This window comes from Leptonychotes weddellii, chromosome 13 (genome assembly GCF_054177405.1).
Source record: "Leptonychotes weddellii isolate Sample4059 chromosome 13, ASM5417740v2, whole genome shotgun sequence".
In the NCBI taxonomy this organism is placed as follows: Eukaryota; Metazoa; Chordata; class Mammalia; order Carnivora; family Phocidae; genus Leptonychotes; species Leptonychotes weddellii.
The window spans coordinates 66,481,209-66,499,620 of NC_138381.1; the positions used below are offsets into that span (position 1 = coordinate 66,481,209).

Here is an 18,412-nt window from a genome sequence, read left to right on the forward strand (position 1 = left end):
CATAGTGCCTTGCCCCAGATACGTGTTCAATAAAGGATACTGGTTTTGCCACCTCTGGGTCCCGACAAGGGACTACAAATACCAGCATGCTCTGCGCCTCAAGTCGGGGCCCCTCCGCCCGGCGTCGGCGCCCTGCATGCCGGGAGTTGCAGTCCTCGCTAGGCCGGTCCCGCCTCGCCCCAGCTTGGGGGAGGAGGTTGGAGAGCCGCCCTGCCGGCCTTTGAATTTTGCCGCGAAAAGCGCGCGTGGCGGCCCCCGGCCCCGCCCCCCGCAGGATGCGGCGCCGCGTCACCCTGGTAACCGCCTCTCGGCCGCCGCTGATTGGGCAGAACCTTAGGGGACGGGCGGGGGGCGAGACGCCGCGGCCGCTGCCGGCGCCCGCGTCTGTCAGTCGGGCCGGAGCGGAGCAGCGGGCAGGACGGCCGGGCCGGCGGCTCCGCGGAAAGGCTGCGTGCTCCAGCCGAGGGAGGTGAAGAGCCGGGCCCGCCGCTTGCGGGACGCGGCGCGCGGCACCTGGGCCTGAGGCGAGGCGAGGTGAGGCGCCGGCGCGCGCCAGGCGGCGCGAGGCTGAGCCCTGGGAGCCCCTGCGCGCCGCCAGGGGCCATGGGCGCGTGAGAGCCCGGCGCGCGCCGCCCCTGCTGCAGCTCGAGAGCTCGCACGCCCGGTGTACCGTGCTCCGGACCGTTCCCACGTCCGCCCTGCGCCACCCGGACCGGTTATTTCGCGGCGCAGAGGCCCCCGGGACTGCATCCGAGCCTCCGCCGCCCGCTGCCGCCGCCGCGGCTGCCGCTGCTCTCCAGCTTCCCCTCCCCCCACACCCAGGGCTCGGAGGAGGAGGGGCCGGTGCGTTCTCACCGCCTCTCTTTGCAACCTGCGGGGGCCGGTGTATGCCCGGCGAGGAGCCGGGGCCGCTGCAGGTGCGTGCAACCCCAGAGGAGACGACCCCCTCCCATCCCCAGGCGGACCGGGGGGCTGCGAGCCGCGGGCGGGCGGTCGAGCGAGAGCAAGCAACAAAGACAGGCTGCAGCTGGGGCCGGCGAGAGGGGCCGCGGCCGCCGGGCTCCTGGCGCGGGCGGAGAGGGCGCCCCGGGGAGCGGCGCGGGCCGAGCTGCAGCCCTGAGCGGGACCCCGAGGGGAGGCGCAGCGCCGCCCGCCGGACGCCGTGAGCACAGGCCCCGGCGAGGATGCGCCGCCTGAGCGCCCGCACGGCCCAGGTCCCGGGCGGGCACGACCCACGCTGAGCGGACAGACCCGCCACCCCCGACTTCGGACGGCGCGGGTCGGAGCCTGGATCACCCTCACCGACAGCGTCCCCTTCCACCCGGAGAGAGGCATCGGCCCCCAAGGGGGGCTCCCTCAGGCAGCCTCTGCCACCTCTGCATGGCTGCGACCCGGCGAGCGGAGAGTCGTCGCCGCTGAGACCTGGTGCCCTTCAACGGCCTGGCTGATCTGGTGAGTTCCGCGGGGCGGGGTTCCGGGCTGGAGCTGGGGGCACTCCCTGGCGTCGGGGCGGCAGGATCGGAAATAAAGGGGCCCTGAGCTGTTGGGAATCCTGAAGCGGCGGTGCTTCTCGTCTCCCCCCAACCCTTTCCCTTTCACACACAACTTGTCTAGACCGGCCAAACGGCCAGAGTGGAGGTTGGGGGCCTGTTGGGGAACTCCACGGAGCCCCGGGCGAGGCTGAGGCGTATGCCAGAGAGGAAAGGTCACCCCACCCCTAAAGCCAACAAAGGTAGCAGCTCCGTCATCCGAAAATTCCCTGGGAACTCCCGCGTCTTGGAGGGCCAAGGAGGAGGGCACCCAGGATGGAACCCTTGGGGTGCTCCCAAGCAGCCTCTGAGATCCTCAGCGGACGTCAGCTCCGAGGTGGATGTGGAGTCCCAGCCGTGCAGGTGGCTGCGTTTGAGGATTGAGTCCTCCAAGGCTAGATCATAGCAGGGTCTCCCGTACAGCCCCCATTCCTCAAAAAAGCTCGCAGGGGTGGTGGGTTCCCCAATGGGGCCACAGCGTGACGTCACTTCCAGGCCTCTGACGTCACTGGGGTTGCCGTGGCGACGCGACTTACTTTGACCCAGGGCCGGAGGTGGTGGGGTTGTGGTAACCAGGGGCGAGACTGGAAGTCTTTGGGTAATGGAGGGGTGAAGGCAGATTCCACGCCCCCCCCACCCTCAACTGCAGTCCTCTGACCTAAATCCCCAGCTCTTCCATGAGGTGGGGGAGGGAAGCAGGGCCAGCTGTCCCTGCTGATGCTGTCCCCCCAAGGACAGGTGTTCAGCTTTGCCCAAATAGCCTGGCACTGCCTGGGGGCTCAGGACTGCCAAACAGAGCAACTTTATGCTTTCAAAAGGGATGCTATGGAGGACACCTCCTTGAACCCCACTATACACCCAACCAGCAGACTGAAGTTCCCAGGGTCCCTAGAGAGATGTACCCCCGCATGCCCTCCCCACCCCCGCGCCTTAAAAGAGGCCACTTCTGCTCAGGAAAGAGTGTGTGCTCCCCCAGCCAGGGAAGGTGCAGAGGAGCTGCTGCCTGCTACCCCTCAAGTCCAGGGGTTCCCCTGCTGCACAACCCCAGGATGAAGGGCCTTGGCCAACCCTGGACTCCTGTCTGCCCCACTCTTTTCCTTTTGCTGTTTAAGATGATTTTGACAGGCACAGTGTGGTGCTCATTAAGCGAACGGAGGGCAAGTCAGTGCCAAGGTCTGAAAAAAGTGTGTCCCTGCCAGGGACCAGCTTTGATGGGAGTCAAGCACCAGCCCTCTCTTCCCCACACCCCCAGTACTGGCCCTGTGCCTTGTGAAGGCCCAGAGAACCCCCAGCCAGTATCCTGCTGCTGCATTCTTTGATTCCTCTTCTGAGTTCCTTCCAGCAATTGGTACTATTGTCGGATGTGGGTGAAAGTGCTGTGATCACATTTGGAGGTAAAGGTTAGAGAACTGTGGCACTGCTTCGTTGTGGGGTGGGGTGAGAGCAGAGGGAAGTGTGTGGGGGGTCATTATGAGAAGCCAGGCCCCAGTCTCTATGCAGCCAGCATTTTTTCTCTTCTGCTACCAGGCTCTCTAGCTAGATTAACAGGTCAATAAATATCAGTGGAACTGCTTTTGGGGGCTTGGCAGGGAGATGATATTTCCAGCTGAAATGGTGTCGTTAAACACACAGGCTTCCAAAGACAGAGCAACAGCAGATGGGGGGGAGAAGTGGGAGAGGTGGGCAGAAGGGCTGTTTGCACTGCCTCTCGAAGCTTCCCAGTTTAGAAACAAACCCAGAGTGTGCGCCAGAGATCCACAAACACAGGCAGTTGGAGGTTCTCCGTGGAGTATTTACACTTCCACAGCCAAAGCGGAGGGAAAGGCTGTCAGAATTGGGCAATTCCTTCTGTTCCCTTCGCTGGGCTTGGCAATAGCACCGGGCGACGAGCAGGAGGGGATGCCAGCTTACCCGGCGTCTCCTTGTGTGCCAGGCATTGTATAGGAGGATCTCAGTGACCCGCTTGGAGTGGCTCATGCGCCGTCGTGGCCCATTTTACAGATGAGGAAACAGGCTCAGGTGCTCAGCCAGGCAGCTGCAGGGGTTTGGCTCCCAAGTGCCTTGGCTCCAGAGTCCCCAGATCTTCCCACCCCCTCCCCCGGGTGGAGGGGAGGCCTTATACCACTTGTTGGACAGGGTCCCTGCAAGAGTCAGCCGGGGCGGCGGGGGGGGCTTTCGGCTATGGAGGGAGTCTGGCCTCACCAAGATGCCTTCCCACACTGAAACCTGGGTTTGAATCCTGCTTCCCCATTACTTACAGGATACTGTTGAGCAGAGTAGCAACTTCTGCGCTGGCCTTGTGGATGGCCTGCTCCCCTCACCCCTAGTACCCCTTTCTCCAGCACTGGGGGAAGGAAGGTGGGGCATGAAACCTGCCCAAGGGAAAGGTTGAGAGAGCTGGCCCCGGGCTCCTTGTCGTCTGCCCCTCTGGCTCCCCACAGGAGGGGTGAGGCTGCACTCACTTACCCCAGGGACCCTCCAGGTCGGCACTCAGCTAGTGAAAAGTCAAGGATGTAGATGGGTCAATGGCAACATTGGTAGACTGGCTCCTTACCAGCCTGAATGTTGTCAAGGGCCCTCTAGGAGGGGTGCACTGTGACTCTTGGGACCAATAGGGATCCACCAGGCAGAGGAGTGCAGAGAGTGTTCTGGGCATTGGGTGTGGCTTGTGAGTGCTGGGGTGTACTGGATGAGGGGAAGTGGTGGCCCTGGTGTGGGTGTGTCCTGGAGACTTAGGTGGTTGGGTGAGGTTGAAGCCCGAGAGAGGATCCAGTTAGGGCTCCCTTAAAAGGGATGGTAACCCTGGCCAGTCTCCTCTCTCAAGGTTAGCTCCCACCCACCCCAGTAATCCTTATCACTTGTCTAATTCCACCTAAGCTCGTAAGCTTGCCCATCCCCTATCCCTTTTGAGCCTCACAGTTGCTCTGGCCAGGGCCTGGGCTGGGTTGCTTAACTCCCATTGGTGGGCAGTGGCTCATGGTTAAGAGCCAGGCTATGGAATGGTTCCACCCTTGTTGGCTGTGTGACCTTGGGTGACTAGCTTTGCCTCTCTGAGCCTCATCCTCAGAACAGGGCCTTGAATGGCTCTCCCTGTCCCTCCTGGAGCCAAAGATCAAAGGCTTCAGGGTAGGCAGGGACCCTTCTAGCCGCCCTCGACTGGGTCTCCCACTCACCTACGCAGGGCACCCCACGTGGTGAGCACACGTGGCTCCCTCCCATCTGACTTCCTACGGGGCTGTGGCCTGGCCAGACTCCCCCGCTCCAAACCTCTCCCGGCCCCCTCCACCTTCCAGTTCCTCGCACACCGGAGGAAGCGAGCGGAGCTGGTCATATTCATGAACCGTAATTCAATCAGGCGGCGATTCCTCTGGGCTCGGGGCGGGGGTGAGAACGAGGAGGCGCGCACAAAAGGGCCGCTTTATTACCTCCCGCGGGCCGGGAATTGCTGCTCTCCCCCAGCAGCGGCCGGAGCCGCCTTTATTGTGTTAACCCATTTGCGTGTCAAGAGCTATTGTGCGCTTTCTCCGCCTGTGCGGGGCGGACTGCGGGCGGAGGGCTGCGCGCCGGCCGGTCACCTCCGCGGGCGCCGCCCACCGCCCTGATTGGTTGCTAAGTGATTTGCATCCAAGGTAATCACTTTTATCTCAGAAGGATGTCGACTATAATTATAAGCTACTGACATCTTTTGAAATCTGCCTAATGACTATTTTAGTCTGCACGGGCAGGGGGTGGGGAAGGGGATTCTGGAGGCTGGGGTGGGCGGGGAGGAGGCTGGAAGGGGGATGGATTCCTTACACCTGGACCATTGATTCGTTAGTTGAGAAATATCGGAGTGCCTACTGCATGCCTTGAACAAAAGAGAGGTTCCGAGATCGGGCTTGCTTTGGTTCGTGTGGGCGGAGTTAGTACCATTTCAGAGATGGGGCAAATAGAGGCCTGGAGGAATGAGCCACCAGCTCGCAATCACATATGCAGTAAGTGGTTGGAACCGAAGTCTCTCTGACCCTCAAATTCATGTGCTGGCCCCCGGATGAGGTGCAGACAGAAATAATAGTGAGCATTCCTGGGTAGAGGTCACCTGTCTGGTACCTCCCAGAGAGTGTGTCATCGCCCTAAGAAATGCAGGTGCTGTTACTACCCCCATTTTACTGGGGAGGAAATGGGCACAGGGAGGTTACTTCCCTGCCCAAGGTCACAGAGCCAGGAAGGAGCACAAGTATAAAGTCTATTGGTGGCCAGAAGTGGGGGTGCAGGACGCAGCATGGCCAGTGAGAAGAGGATGAAAGAGTGAGCCGTGGCTCCGGCTACCCCCTCCTCCATCCCCTGGGTCCACTCGGGTGCTGGGCATCAGCCTGGACAAGGGCACCCTGCTGGCCACCGTCTGTGTGGCCGAGCTCTAAGCAATCAGATGACCCACAGCCTCCATGGGGAGGAAGAGGAGTCTGCAACTAACTCGAATTCTGGCCAGAGCCGGAGCAGGGCTGGAGGAGAGACATGGAGGAGGGAAAAACTGCAGCTGGTCATGGAGGGCTTCCTGACAGAGGGGGCTTTTGCTCTCGGGCCTGAGGACTGGTTGGATCTGCCCAGCGTGTAAGAGTAAATGATGATGTTGCTGGCAGAGGGACTTGGAGATTCGAGGACATGACCAGGAAAGGCAGGGGGAGCTTATAAGAGGGAAGAGGAAAGGGAGAAAAACTAGGAGAGTGTGCAGGGCCTCGAGTGCTGAGCTGAGTACTTGATGTATCTACAGGAAGAACCACCTAAAGCCAGCAAAGGCATCTACAGGGCTGGGGGGGAGGGGGGAGATGATCTGGGTGCCTTAGAGGTCAGTTTGGCCACCTTTGCAGGGCCTTGGGAGTTGCAGATTGGGATGGAACCCTGGGCTCCTGCACTCTCACTACCTGTGTGTCCTCAGACAAGTCACTTTGCCTCTCTGGGCCTCACTTTTCTCATCTGTTCAAGGAAGTAATAGCAGTTTTCCCCCAGGCTTGTGGGTGGGATGAGCTTGAGTGAGCAGAGTGCCCCTGTGAGTCTGAGCCCTTCAGAAGTGGGGCGGCTCAGGCACAGGCCCCAGCCAGTCACCCCGGCCCCACAGCAAACCAGCATCCCAGCCACAGCAGCTGTTTGGGGCCCTGGGAAGCCCCTGCCATTGTGCAGAGGGCACAGGGGACAAAGGCCTGGGAGGTCAGGGGGTAAGGCCGAGGCTGGCTGTGAACAGGCTCCCGGGGACGTCGGGGACTTAATGATGCAGAACTTAATGACCCGGACTGTGGGGGAGGGGGGCCTCCCTTGGAGGAGGAGGAGAGGGCGGTCCAGCCGCCAGCTGTCTGCTCCAGGATTTGCTGCCAAGGCAGGGGCGGCCCCCCACAGGGTCCAGGCCTGAGCTTGGCACCGGGAGAGGTTGAGGTGACAGGCCCTCCAGCCTACAGTCCCGGGGCCCGAATTGGGAGCTTGGCCCTGTCCCTCAGCATCTGCGCGACCTCCATCTCCTCATCTGTCAGATGGGCCAGGGGTCCACTTTGGAGGGCAGCTGTGAGGCTTGGCAGGAGCCCGTCGCAAGTGGGCAGTAAACAGGACCTGCTATTTTTACTCTTTATTCATCCGTTCATTCAGAGAGCTCACTGCTCTGTGCCAGGCTCCCTGCCAGGTGCTGGGGAAGCAAAGATGAACAAGCCCAGTTGCCTTACAAGGTAGTGAGGCCTCAGGCACACCATCACAGTGCAGTGGGTCCGTCACCACAGTACAAGAATTCATAGTGTGCAGGCACTGTGCCAGGAGCAGGGGGACTGTGGTGGACAAACCACATATGGCCCCTGCCCTCTGGCGCTCCAGTCTCTCAAAGCAGGCTAGGAAATCAGAGGCAGAAACCATTACTACCAGCTGGGAGAGCCAGGGAGGGCTCCGTGGAGGAAGAGGAGGCATTTTCAACTGCCAGCCTTGGAGATTTCTATCCAAACACCTTTGCCTATTACGGGAATCACAGGACACTGCCGGCCTCCACTGTGCTCCAGACTAAGCTTCCTGCTTTGACGTTTTGTTCTCTCATTTAATCCTCCTATGATTGTGGGAAGGGTGTTTTTATCCCTGTCACGTAAATGAAGAAACTGAGGCTCAGCAAGGTAAAATAACAGCCCAGGGCCCCCTGGCAGGTCAGCAGAATCCCCTTGGTTATCCATACAAGCTTCTGCCTGTCTTCTTCCCGGGAGGGTGCCAGGCTGGGTGGGGCTGGGAGGCTCCTAGGGCAGGGGCCCAGGGGACCCAGTTCTGGGCCAGCTGTTTTATGAGATGCATGACCTTGAGCAAGTTACCTCCCACCCCAGCCCAGCTTCAGGTGCGTCCTCTGTAAAATGTCAAGGATGGCAAATCTGTGGCAGGCCTGGCTTGCCTTCCACCGCTGTGCCCTTGGCAGACATCGCCAATCAATTGCTGCCCTCTTCCCCTGCTGAGTTCTTCACCTGACCTTGGGTTCTTTCCAGGGCTCTGGGCAGGCAACTCCAATCAATCAGTGGGGCCTGTGTGCTGAATCCCCTTGCCTGCCTGGCTTCGATGAGCTCAGAGGTCGCTCCGGCCCATCTCCATACGGTACCAGAGTGAGGGATACCAGGGGAGCTTCTCTGTGGATGTAGGTGGTTCTGCAGTCGCAGGAGCTGTTGAAATGTAGGAGTCCGTTACCTTCCTCCAGCTCCCTGAGAGACCTGTGTCTGTGTGGCCCAGTGCATGCTCATTTCAAGTGCACTGGGTGGATTCCAAAAGCTTTCCACCTACATAAATAATAACAGCCTTTGGTGAGCTCTTCCTGAGAGCTCGGTCCTTCGTGGATACCCTCTCATTCATCATTCTGCAGAGCACCCGCAGTGTGTCTCTCAGCACCTCTAGGAAGAAATCTTAACCCATTTTAGAGATGAGAAAATTGAGGCTCAGAGCCATTAAACAGAATAGGGTAGTGCACTTTGCTGAGTGGCTGAGCTGATATTCACACACAGGTCTTGAGGTCCACAGCCTGAAGCAGGGCCGAGCGTGGCAGGCAGCTAGGGCAGGCTTCCTGGAGGAGGTGTCATTAAAGGCCTGGTGGGCGTCTGACAGGCAGAGCTGGACCTTCCAAGAAAGGGACGGGGCCCCCTCTGGGTGAAAGGAACAACAGGAGAAGCAGCTCAGAGACAGGCAGATAGGCAGGAGTGACCTAGTGTGGGTCGAGGGACCAGTGTGTGGCTGGATGTGGCTGGAATATGGAGACCTGGGGGACTGTGGAAGGAGCCAGGCCTGGTCTTGGCATTTGGACTCCATGGTCAGGAACTGTGGCAGCTCTTTGAGCAGAGGAAAGCTCCTGGCCCATCTCACTGTATTTATTCAGCATTTCCTCGAACCCAGGGCAAGGTTAGCTGGTGCTTGGGGCTATCTCCGGTCTACCAGAAGCTTTAACCTAGAGCAGTGCTGAATGAATAAGCGAACGAATGGAACGAATGCTCACCGACTGACATGCTCCTGACTTCCCAGCGGGCCCAGCTGTGCGGAGGAGAGAGGCCTGGGGTGGTGGCGGGGGGAGGAAGGGAGCCAGGCAGATACCGAGGCCGGGGCTTCCCTCCAGGCACTCCACACCTCGCCGCCTGTCCCCACAGCCCCTCCTCGACCTTCCCGCCGGCCATCCAAGCCTGGCAGGCAGCCTGGACCTGGTGCTTGGGGGGATAAAAGATGAAGGTTCTTGACCATTTTTTAACTCAATAAAGGGAGAGACGAGCTGCAGGCTGCAGGCCGGAGATATAATTAGTTCGCAGCAGTGGTGCTTTCTTGATTTAGCTTCTGAGAGAACAAGACAAGGATGTTATACCCAATTAGCAGTAACATCCAGTCGGAACCTCAATAGGTGAGATAACAAGCTATTTTTATGACTTTTCTTTCCTCGCTTGGAAGGGGCGGGGGGGAGAAGGGGGTACCAGGGCTTTATTTCTTTTCATCAGGGAACAATTATTAGCGATCTCAGGATTTCCCAAAGCCAAATGATGCATTTGTGAACCCAAACAAGCCAGCATCCCTGGGTGGCAGCTGGTGGGGGGGGGGCAGGCTGGCATTTTGAGGCCAAGAGTAGTAGAAGGGGTACAGGCCCCTTGCCCCCCATTTAGAAGCCCTCTGAAAAGGCTCCCAAAGGCAGAGCCTGTTGGTTTGGCAGGGACAGCCTGGGCCCCTGAGATATTCGCAGTGCCTGCCTTGATTTCCCTACCTGCTTCACGGACACATCAGGAGGCTGGCCCAGTTCCCCTGGGGATGAGGAAGGAGCCAGTTCTGCTGGCTCTTGGCAGTTCTTCCTGGCACCCTCCTAGACCTTTCTGCCAACTGGGCCAGTGGTTCTGGCTCCTCAGCCTCGAACCTGCCATTGCACTCTGCTTGCTGGACCCCCATGATGGCTCACACTGCCCGGCCCCCTCCTGCCTGTCCTCGTCCCAGACCCAGGCTCTGGCAGGACTGAGTGGTGATTAGCTCCTCTCTCTCCCCCCTCATTACCCCCACAGCCAGGGCACCCGGCACTGGCCAAGTCTCTGCTGGGCTGGGAAACCCTGCCAAGCCCCACCCCAGCTGCCTGGCCACACTCCCGAGTCCTGGCTAGGGCTGGGGGATGCCCAGAGAGGGGGCTGGCGCGGCCGTCATGACACCCCATCAGCTTGGGCCCCAAGCCCAGAGCAGGTTCCTGGGCCTCCGCCCATCCTGCAGAATCCAGCCCCACCCTGCCCCGAGCCCCATCTCCCTGTCGGTGTGGAGCCCCACACTCGAGGTTCAAACAACTGACAAATCCAGCCATGCAAAGTGGGAGTTTAATTGCAAACAGTTTTTATGGATCATGGGCCCATCTGTGCCACCATATGCAAAAGGGAAAAAAAAAATCCCCATTTAAAAAAAAAAAATTCTCCCTGCCCCACACCCCAAACTGACTCCAAAAGGAATAGTTGCCAAGGTTTTGCTGGCTGGAGCCAAGCACAGAGCAGGGACCCATCCGGGGGGGCTTCCTGCTGAGTGGGCCTGGCAAAGTCAGGGGGCCGGGTGGGACAGGGATGACTGCTGATCACCACTCAGTCTGCCTCTGCAAACTGCCAGCATTTCGAAGCCCCCCCGTCCCCCGGGGGTCTTGCACAGCTCCGGGCCTTTGCACATGCTGTGTAGCTGTCCAAAGACCCGCTGTCGTTTTGCCGCCACCTCGCTGATGCTGTTTGGCTGGCCTCTACAGCAGGACTTGTGCAGCTCTGCCCAGCGTTGATGGAAATGTGGGAAAGAATGGTGTCGTGGGGCCCATGGATGAGGGACTTCCTCTTCCATTTCCAGTCCAGCAGGATGGGGCTGTCCAGGCCCTATAGATTCCCTTCCCATGGGTGGTCCGGCCTCCTGCCATGGTGGCCAGCCCGGCTGGGCAGGTGAGCCCCACTCTCGGGGTCAGGCCTCCTCAGGCCCTCAGAAGGGGCTTCCACCCAGGGCAGGAGTGGGCTGGTCATCAGGCGGGTTTGAGAGGACTCACCTCTGAGGCAGCTTGCCAGGGTTCGATTGCTGGGCCACCTCATCCCAACTGGGAGACTTCATGTCTCCCTCCCTGTGCCTCAGTTGCTCCCTCTGTAAAATGGGGAGAAGTCAATAGGATAACGTATCCAAAGTGCATCTATATCTGTCATAACTTTTCCTCAAGGGAGGGGCTTTGCTTTGTTCAGTGATGCCCTCCCAGGTTCCCTTTTTTTTTTTTTAAGATTTTATGTATTTGTCAGAGAGAGAGGAGCACAGGCCGGGCGGGGGGGCGGGGGGGGAGCGGGCGGCAGGCAGAGGGAGAAGCAGGCTCCCCGCTGAGCAAGGAGCCCGATGCGGGACTCGATCCCAGGACCCTGGGATCATGGCCTGAGCCCAAAGCAGACAGATGCTCAACCAACTGAGCCACCCAGGCGACCTTCCCTTTTTCTTTTTTTTTAAGATTTTATTCATTTGTTTAGAGACAGAGAAGAGAGAGTGTGCGTGTGTGAGTTGGGGAAGGGGCAGAGGGAAAGGGAAAGAGAGAATCTCAAACAGACTCTGCACTGAGCACGGAGCCTAATGCGGGGCTGGATCTCACGACCCTGAGATCATGACCTGGGCTGAAATCAAGAGTCAGATGCTCAACCAACAGCCACCCAGGCGCCCCTCCTCCCAGCTTCCTAATCAGGACACTTGATGTTTACTGAGTGGACATGTGAGTGAGTGAGGTATTTGGAGGACTGTGCACGAGGAAATGGGACACAGGCTCTTGGCTGGCCAGAGATTCAGGGTTTTTACACCCTTTCTGTTGGAGTCCAGGAACCAGTCTGCAGCCTGCGGGGGTTGCGAACTCCGTTCCGCAGGTGAGGAAAACGGACTCAGACCACAGGGCTCTCCCAAGGTCGTGCAGCTGGGACTGGAACGCTGATGTGTGACTGGCCGACCAAGTCCCTGCTGCTCACGTTGTAGGTGAAGGAGGATGGGCCCGGAGCGGGGGTGGGATTTGGCCAAGGTCACGTGGCAAAGAAATAACTGCTAGCATCTGTGGGGTCCTTCCTACCCTACTTCGTAAGATGAGGCAACTGAGGCCCTCCACCTTCAGAGCCAGGTCAGCCAAATCCCACGGCTCTTCCTTCCTTCCCCTGCCCTCCCTCTGCCCCAGGTTTGCACCCAGGATCACCGTGCCTGTGGATTTCCCCATCAGCTTCTGAGCTGGGGGCTCAGTGTGTGCCCGCAGCCGGGCCCCTTGCGGGGGGCCTGGTTCCCCAGGCCTGGTACTTGGCGCAGTCCTCCTGCAACAGGCAGCAGGGGAAAGTGGGTTCCCTGGGCCCCAGGCAAGCACAGCCTGGACAGACCCCTGGCAGGAGCCCAGGCCAGGCACCAAGCAGCCCATTCCCCGCCCAGCAGTGATCACCAGCTCCCGTTGTAATCATTAAAACTATTAGAAGGAAATGTTCGCTTGAAGCAAATGTCAGGCGCCGAGTTGTGCTTTGTAAACGCTCACAATTAATGCCAATCAGGCCCGGAAAAAAGCCGGCCCGGAATCCTGTCTGTTTCGTCTCATTTGTCAGCTGGTGCCGCTCCATGTTGCACATTTTCATACAATTGCTATAAACATAAAAGGGAAACTCCACAGTGTTCCTGGGCGCCCGGATGGTGTGCGCCGACTTAATTACTTGGTACTCCGCTGCTCACTTGGCCGCCCAGAGCGGGTGGGAGAGAGAGAAGGGGGACTGTGTGGGGCAGGGTGAGGGCTCCTGGAGGTCACCCAGGGGGACGGGTCAGGCTCTAGGCTCGGGTCTCCCGTCCCACCCTCTGCCAGCCACACGGCCCACAGGCCCACCGAGCCGAGGACGCCTGTCAGATAAGAAAAAACTGCCAAAATATGTTTACAGCATCCTCAAGCAGAAAAGGGGGGAGTCAGAGTCCACCAGACTCGGCCTCGAACCCTGAGTCCCGCTCCTGGAATGATCCGTCGGGTTTATCGCCCTCCTCCTGCACACGAGGCACGTGTGGCTTGCCAGCTGGGCCTCAGTTTCCCTATCTGTGAGTTAGGACTAATAACTCGGTGGTGAGGAGTTCAGGCTTACTGGGGCTGTGCCCTGGGCTGACAGCACTGAGCGGCTTGTTCCCATTGGATTGTTGCTCGGGCCCTCTGAGGGTCGGCTGCCCTTGCCCCCAGGGGGTAGGAGGAGTCTCGCTGCCAAAAGTGGTGCTGGGATTTGCACCTGGCTTGCTGGGCTCTGGAGCCTGTCGCCATCATGCCTCCCAGCTGCACCCTCTCAGTGTGGCAGTGGGGTTGAAAGAAGATGCTGGATCTGAAAGTCCTAGCACACAGTGGGTGTTTTCATAAATAGTAACTGTTGTCATTCACCCCCTGCAGAGGGGCTCAGGCAGGAGGGGGCACACCCTGGCCTGAGAGGGTCAGCACCAGCATACGTGGATTTTGCTGGTTGGAGGGGTCTACAGGGGGTGCTGTGCCCCCTCCCTCCCCAGGGGGTTGGGCCCACCAGGCTTCCAGGGTAGGGCTCTCCCAGTTGCCTCTAATCTGGCCCTGAGGTGCTGACTGTGTGTTAGGCCTTGCATCCCCTAACTGAGCCCTCTGGAGCCCCAAAAGTTGGGCATTGTCCCCATTGTACAGATGAGAAGACAGGTCCAAACTGACCTGTGGTTACACAGCTACGGGCAGCTGGACCACATTCAGGTTCATCAGCTCTGAAATCTTTTTCCCACCTTCCTAGCCGCCCCCACCCCCACCATCGTGGCCTGGACGTGAGGCCTTGCCACACACTATGAACCCGCCCCAGGACCCTTTTGAGCTCTCTAGCTCTCTGCAGACGGGGTCTTCTAAGGCCAGGCTGGCTTGGCGGGGACACACCGGCCTTTGTGTAGGCTCGGGTAGGCTTGGGCCAGGCAGGGCCGCCCCAGAGTGAGGAGAGGGCGGTGTGGCCCAGCCGGCCGGGAATAAATGCTCGGAGCAGGGAATAGAGGCCCCTTTGTGTGGGGCTCAGTGGGGGAGGGGATGCTGCTGCTGCCACCCTGTATGACCGGGGAGGCCGGAGCCCTCCACAGAGGGCTGCCGCCACCCCCAGGGGACTGGCCGGGGAGCCTGTCATCTCCCCTGCCGCCACCTTCCACCATTATTTGCCTGCTCTTGTCTTCTGGGACCTCTGGCTGCTGGAGGAGCCAAGGGCGGTCGTTACCCTGGTTGGCTGTAGGCCTACTGTGTGCCAGCACCGGGCCAGACAGTCCAGCAACCCTGTAGGGAAAGGGCAGTAGTCCCGTTACAGATGAAGACAGAGGCTCAGAGAGGACAGGGGACTCGCCATACTCCCAGCTGCTCACGGGGCCCGTATTTGGCGCACTCCAACACCTTTTCTTTCCGTGGAGTTGCCCTTTGTGCCCTGCTGGTCCCAGGACCCAGGGCTGCGACTTGAGGTGCCCGTCTCCGTTGCCTAGATGGCTTCAGGAAGGCTGCCGGCTGCCTTTGTTCCCTGGGCAGGCACCAGGCATCCATTCTGTCCCTCCGTCCTGGCCAGGCTCCATGCTAGCAGCTGTCACTTTAGTGGGGATGGAGAACAGGACCTTGTTGATGGCCGCCCTTCCTGCTAAACTTTCTCTGAGTCTCCGTCTCCTAAGCTTAAAAATGGGAATGGAATAGAATCCACCACTGAGAGCACTGGGAGATGCGCCAGGACACGGGTAAAGAGCTGAGCTCAGAGCCTGTACGTGCTCAGGCTGCATGAACGTGGCCTGGGCCCTCTGGCATCCCTACCCCCTCCTGGGAGAGGTAAAAGGACAGGCTGAGGCAGTGTGCAGGTGACAGGCATGTGGGGTAAGTCTTAGGAGCATAAACACACGGCAGGGAATTTCTCATGGGGTCCCTGCTGCAGCCCCACTTTACAGAAAGGCAGACCGAGGCTTGGATAACTGAAGCGACTTGTCAAGGGTCCTGGGAACACGGGGAAGGTACTTTCCCGCAAGGCCCAGCCCTTCGTCTCTTCCTGACCTCCACCCAGCCCATTGGGCAGCTGTCCACTGTAGACACTGACCAAGTCCCCTCTGTGCTGTGGGAGGCCCAGAACACCGACAGGCAGCCCCAAAGGCCACTTGGCTTCCTACGGCATATCGTAGCAACCTGGGACCCCAGCTCGCACCCACCAGGCCATTCCCTCCTCAGTGCCTTTGTCAGCCCGAGGCTTCCACGGCGACTGCCTTCATTGTCCCCCTTCCAACACACACCCCAACACACACATGCCTCCCTTCTCTGCAGAGTAAGTCCAGCTCGACTCTCCCCTAGTTGTCTTCCATCCCAGTGGGGCTTGGAGTCCCCCCTCCCTGGGTCCCGCACCCTGTCTCCTGCCACTGGAGCCCCAAGCCTTTTCCCCTCTCCCAGCTCTTCTGTCGCAGCGTGGTGTGTGGTAGGCTGTCAGTCCGAGATAGAGACGCAGCCCTGGCCTCAGACCCCTGGTCCCTCCCCAACGGAAGAAAGGTATATGAAACAGATCAGAGACAAGGCTGCCTGTCCCGGGATGGGGTCCAGTGCAGGACACCTGGGGAGCAGGAAGCTCCCACCCCCAGCAGACCCTCCTCTCCAGAAAGGAGCCAACCCTTCCACACCCCGACTCTGCTCCTGAAATCTCCACGTCATCTTATTTCAATCCTGCCAAGGCCAAGGCAAGGCAGGGGTTTCGCGGATGGGAGAAGAGCCTCGGGAAGGCAGATACTGGCTGAAGCCACACAGCTTCCGAGGGCAGAGCCTTGGTCCGAGCCTCAGAACATGCGACCCCAAAGCCCATGTGCTTCTCCAGGGTGGAAAACTCAGGTGCCCAGGGGGGCCGACCAGGTGATGTGATGAAGAAAGCAGCTGCCGCCCGGCCTCGAGGGAGTGCCGGCTCAGAGGCTCCACAGCTAGCTGCCAGTTTTAGTTTGTTTTCGAGACCAACCAGACAGTGAGAATTTGGGGTGAAATTTTCGTTTTTCTTTCCTTGTTCATATTGGCAACCATGTCACAGTTTTGTTTTTTTTTAACTGCAGCAAACAGGGCAAAGGAAAGATGTTTGTGGGTGGGATTTTGCACCCTTCGGGGATATGGTGTTTTCTGGGCGGAGAACATGAGGTGGGTCCCAGCATGTCGCGCCTTCTCCATCCCCAGCTGGCAAGGGCCCCCAGAACCCCGTGGCAACTCCATGCACCCCTCGAGACACCCCCAGACGCCGCCTTCACTGCCAGAGGCAGGAGGCAGGGCCCAGAGCCCCGCGAGGGCACCACCCAAATAGCTATAATCAGCAGCCTCGCCAAGACTTCAAACTCACCCAATTATCCTGCGAGGGAAAAAAAACACAAAATGAAAACAAATTAACATGTTTGCATAGAAGCTGCTGCAGCAACAGACACAGCCGTGCGTGCGCACATGCCGGTGCGTGTCCCAGCAAGGCCCTGAGCTGCCGCCGCCGCCGCCCCCTCCCCAGGCCCGGCACCCCCTGGCAAGGCTGGGCTGGGCCATGCCAGTCTGTGCCCACTGCCCTGAGCCAAAATGTGCCCCAGGCCCAGCGACCAGATTGTTCCCAATCCTGGCGAGGCACTGTCTCAGTCCGCCAGCCTTCGGGTTTTTTTCTTTTTCTTTTTTTTGTTTTTTCCAATTTAATAAACACGTGAAATTCACTGTGTGCTAAAATTCAACCTCATTGTCCTGTGCCCCTTCCTTCAGATGGGGAAATAAGCACAGAGAGGTTAGTTGACCTACCCAAGGCTGCACAGCCGGTGAGTGGACGAGCTGGGGTTTAAGTCCAGAGAGGCCAGCTCCAGAGTCCTCCCCATAACCACCACACCTCCTCTGTGGCTCCCTCTGGTCTGCGGATGATGTGCCAAGACCTCAGCCTGGCCTTCGAGACCACTGCCCCCACCCCCTGTTCTCTTAGACGGAGGGACTGTGGGCGTGATGGGCGTGATCGCCGAGCCAAATGGATATGGGTTCAAATCTCTTCACCAGTCCCTTACTGGATGGCTTTGGGCAAGTGGCTTCACCTCTGTGCCTCAGTTTTCCCTCCTGGAAGATTGGGATAATAATAGTCTCTACCTCAGGGAGGTTAGGAGGATTCAGTGGGTGAACGACTCCAAAGTACTGCCTCCAGCATCTGCCCGTGGGGTGGGGTTCCTCCATCAGAGTACCCTCACACACATCCCCCCCACACCTTACCGTTCAGTGAGCCCTACAAGGCCTGGCTCATCAGACTCAGTAAGCCCATCCATCGTGTGCCTCTGTGCTCCGTGCGGTTCCCAAGCACACAGTCAAGGGGCTAAGATGCTCCCCCTTCCTCCTGGGAATGACGCTTCTTCCCTGGACTCCCTTGAAGCTCCATCTGACCAGGGTTGGGGTTGCTGGGCTTGTGCCTAATCATCCCTGCTGTTCTGATTCTCTGGGTCCCCACAGCCCGACACCACAGGTGATGCTCAGGCAAGGTTTTGTGAAGGGAGCCATGCCCTGTGTGGGGCTTGTCCCCAGGAGTGGAGGATAAACTATGCTGGAAGGAGTTGGGGTTTAGGTCTTGGAGCTCAAGGGTCCCCAGACCAGGGCCGCATGCACCTCCCCAGTCCCCTCGCCCTGCTCTGCATGGCCATGGACAAATCACTTCACCTCTTGAAGCCACCGGCTGTCATCTCTCTCTGGCCCTTGACGGTGAAAGTTGCGGGTGGACGTTGCCCGCATGGTGGGCCCCCAGTGAGTGCGGGATTTCAAGGAGCTAGAAGGGCACCACCGAGGACGTGACTGCACTCCACGTACATGTCATCCAGCTTAGTCCTCACCATGGCCAGGTGACAGAGGTGCTATTTCTAGCCCCATTTTTCACATGGAGAAACTGAGGCCCCCAAGGGACCTGGTGACTTCCTCAAGAGAATCCTGCTAGAAGTGGCAGAGCTGGGGTTCTGGGTTTGTGCCTTAGCCTTCCTGGATACTGCTGGTCAGGGGCTAAAGCAGGCAGCACCTTGCAGCTTTGGAGGGTGAGGCCCAGTAGGACGCCATCTAGGTGGTGGTGGCAGAAAGCTAACTTCATGGTACTCAGGGCGGCCCCTTTGGAATCAGCCTCTCGGCCTGCCGTCATGCCCACCACTCAGGGCCAGGGTGGCGTCCAGGGGAGGTGACCCAGTACCCATCGCTGGAGTGGCCTGTGGGACACTGGGTGCCCACTTGGAATCCCAGCCTTCCCTTGGAATGGCTCTGCAACAGGCTTCAGAGTGCAGTGGACCTGGCTTCACATCCAGACCCCACCAGGTGGCCTTGGACAAACCCTGGGCCTCTCTGAGCCTTTGCTTGCCCCTGGAGAATGGGAGGCGTGGCTATGCCCGCGCTTCTCAGGATGGGCCCGAGGCTGGGTGAAGCAGGCCCCTGCCCAGACCTCTTG

General features: G+C 59.3%; 1 protein-coding gene across 1 annotated transcript in view; it reads left to right on the forward strand.

Moving 5' to 3' along the window:
- The first annotated feature begins 404 nt into the window (after positions 1-404).
- FAM222A (family with sequence similarity 222 member A) overlaps positions 405-18,412 on the forward strand; it is a 54,850-nt gene continuing 36,842 nt past the window's right edge. The window contains exon 1 of the mRNA XM_031032958.2: positions 405-1,452. The gene's annotated coding sequence lies outside the window, so the exon portion shown is untranslated. The remainder of the gene's footprint in view (positions 1,453-18,412) is intronic.